We start from the raw sequence: 2,434 nt of genomic DNA on the forward strand, positions 1-2,434 counted from the left end.
AGAGTGGGGCTTCCGTCTCCACCTGTGCTTCCCCTACCCCGCCCCCAACAACTGGGGCTTACGAGGGGCTTCCGTTTTTGCCTGCTTCCCCCAGCCTGGATACCGGGTCTCTCCAATCTTGCTTCTTCCCGCTCCAATGTGTCCTTTAACTCCCAGCTCCATCCACTCACCCACTTTCTAAGACCCCAGGCGGGAAGCTCCAGGCTGTTGGGCGCCCGTGGGTCCTCTGGCCCAGCACCCCCGCACCCACAGCCCCCCGAATCAGAAGGTCGTTCCACACTTGTGGGCAGCGGGAACTCCGCCCCCTCCGTCCGCGGCCCTGCGGGGGCGAAGAGGGGAGGAGGGGGACTCGCAAGTTTGTGCCGCTCACTCCCCGGACTGGGAACAATGGCTATGGGGTGGGGGTGGATCGGGGACGGAGATGGAGGGGGCGGGACAGAGAACCGAGCGCGGGGACAGAGTCAGCCCTCCGCGCGAGAGAAGCTGCTTTTCGCTCCGTCTGTCTTGCTCCGAAGCAGAGAGCGCGAGCCCGGGAAGAGGAGGCCGAGCGCGACAACGAACAATCCAAGAGGGAGGAGACGGCGGAGGGACAAAGCCGCGGAGAGGGAAACCGAGTCAGAGGGAAGGGCGGCGAGCAGAGACCGCGAAGGAGAGGAACAGAGGGGCTGCGGGTGGCGCCCTGGAGGGTCGGGGAGGGAATCCCTGGGGTCCCGGACGAATCTGCCGGTGCCGAGAGGTCCTGGAGCGCCCGGCTCGCGCGCATGGGGTCCTCACTGTCCCCAGTGGTCCCTGCGGCCGCAGGAGCGCCGCTGGGCTGGCGCTGCGCTGCGCAGGCACCGGCCGACCGGCGGCGGGAGGGGAAAGTGCGAGGCTCGGAAGCGCCGGTGGGGAGCAAAACTTACGTTCCTAGCGCATGCTGGCGCCGGCTGCGCAGAGCTGGCGTGTAGGGGGACCTCGGACCCTCGGGCGCTCACATCGCGCCGCCGGCGCCGGGCAGGGCAGGGTAGGGCCGGGCTGGGCTGCGCGCAGCACCCAGAGCGGCCGGGGTTTGCCCGAGTCTGGCAGCCCGCGCTGGTCCCTCCTCTCAGTGCCGCGCAGAAGCCAATGGCGCGCCGTCCCCTCCCACGCGCGCGGCTGCCTCGCCCCCGAGGGTGGCCGCTGGGGCGGGCGGGAGAGAGGGGTTGGGGGACTAGGCTCCGGGCTCCCCGGCTGAGGCTTTCCTGCAGACTGCCGGCGGGGGGCGCGCTCACGCCCTGGGAGAAGGCTCTTGAGAATCAAAACCCAGAGTCCGCTCTGCCCAGGAAGACTTTCTTGTCAAGTTCTGAAGACTGTGCCCCTTTTGTGAAACTATCAACACCCTCATAGGCTGGAAAACCACACTGTCTTAAATATCCTCGGGGTATCCCCGGCTGAGGCTTTCCTGCAGACTGCCGGCGGGGGGCGCGCTCACGCCCTGGGAGAAGGCTCTTGAGAATCAAAACCCAGAGTCCGCTCTGCCCAGGAAGACTTTCTTGTCAAGTTCTGAAGACTGTGCCCCTTTTGTGAAACTATCAACACCCTCATAGGCTGGAAAACCACACTGTCTTAAATATCCTCGGGGTATTCCCTGGGGCCTAGGTCAGTGTCTAAAATAGAAGGGACTGCTTGCCTGGTAGATCCTCAAGTTTGTATAACACAATTACAATGGTCACTGTCCACTGACCGCCTGCTCAGTGCCAGGCACCTCGTGCTAAAGAGTTACAGGTATTAACTCATTTGATTCTCACAACCACCTATGAGGTCAGGATGATCAATCCCATTTTACAGATGGCTGTCATTAATGTTTGATTTTATTTAGCCTTCTGGCTTCCAGCCCAGGCCCACCCTTCTCTCCTCCTGCTTGGTGTGCCAAATAATATGACACCATCACACATCACACACACACACATACACACACACACACACACACACACACACACATCCCTTCATCCTCCACCCTGCTCCAGCGATGTCGCTGTAAAATTGCACTGTCACAGACTAAGATTTTATCTGGGGCTCCTGGACATGTGGAGGTGAGGGAAGCAGTTGTCTGATGGGGGTGAGATGGAGTTTGGGGGGCCTGGAGGCTCTCTAGGATCCTTTCAGCCTAAAAGAACCAGGCTCCTATAAACAGCATCTCTTCCCCCAAATTCTGGACTCATTCCAACACCCTGCAACCAGTAATGTGCTTGACCCAATTCCCACCACCCTGAACCCTCCTTCTTAGAAAACCGCCTGCATCTCTTCATCTTGTCTGATGGTCGTAAACGGAGTGGGGTAGGAGTGGAGGGAAGAGGAAGGCAAGGTTGCTGACATGCTCCATTTCACAAGTAAATGAGGCAGAAAGAGGTGAGTGGTGCCCCAGGCATCTCGTTAGGTGAGCATTTTGATTCCAGGTCTGAGTCATTTCTGCACC

The 2,434-nt window shown here is 60.4% G+C and overlaps 1 protein-coding gene across 4 annotated transcripts in view; it reads right to left on the reverse strand.

The window, feature by feature from the left end:
• Nucleotides 1-1,096, reverse strand: part of TP53I11 (tumor protein p53 inducible protein 11) — a 17,380-nt gene extending 16,284 nt beyond the window's left edge. Inside the window, exon 1 of one of the 4 annotated variants that reach the window (XM_006908061.3) lies at nt 903-1,096. The gene's annotated coding sequence lies outside the window, so the exon portion shown is untranslated. Of the gene's footprint in view, nt 1-170; nt 274-902 lie in introns of those variants that run through there. The other 3 variants (XM_015586415.2, XM_015586417.2, XM_015586416.2) reach the window with 3 other exon arrangements.
• Between the last annotated feature and the right edge of the window lie 1,338 nt (nt 1,097-2,434).

Source organism: Pteropus alecto, unplaced genomic scaffold (assembly GCF_000325575.1).
Source record: "Pteropus alecto unplaced genomic scaffold, ASM32557v1 scaffold71, whole genome shotgun sequence".
Taxonomy (NCBI): Eukaryota; Metazoa; Chordata; class Mammalia; order Chiroptera; family Pteropodidae; genus Pteropus; species Pteropus alecto.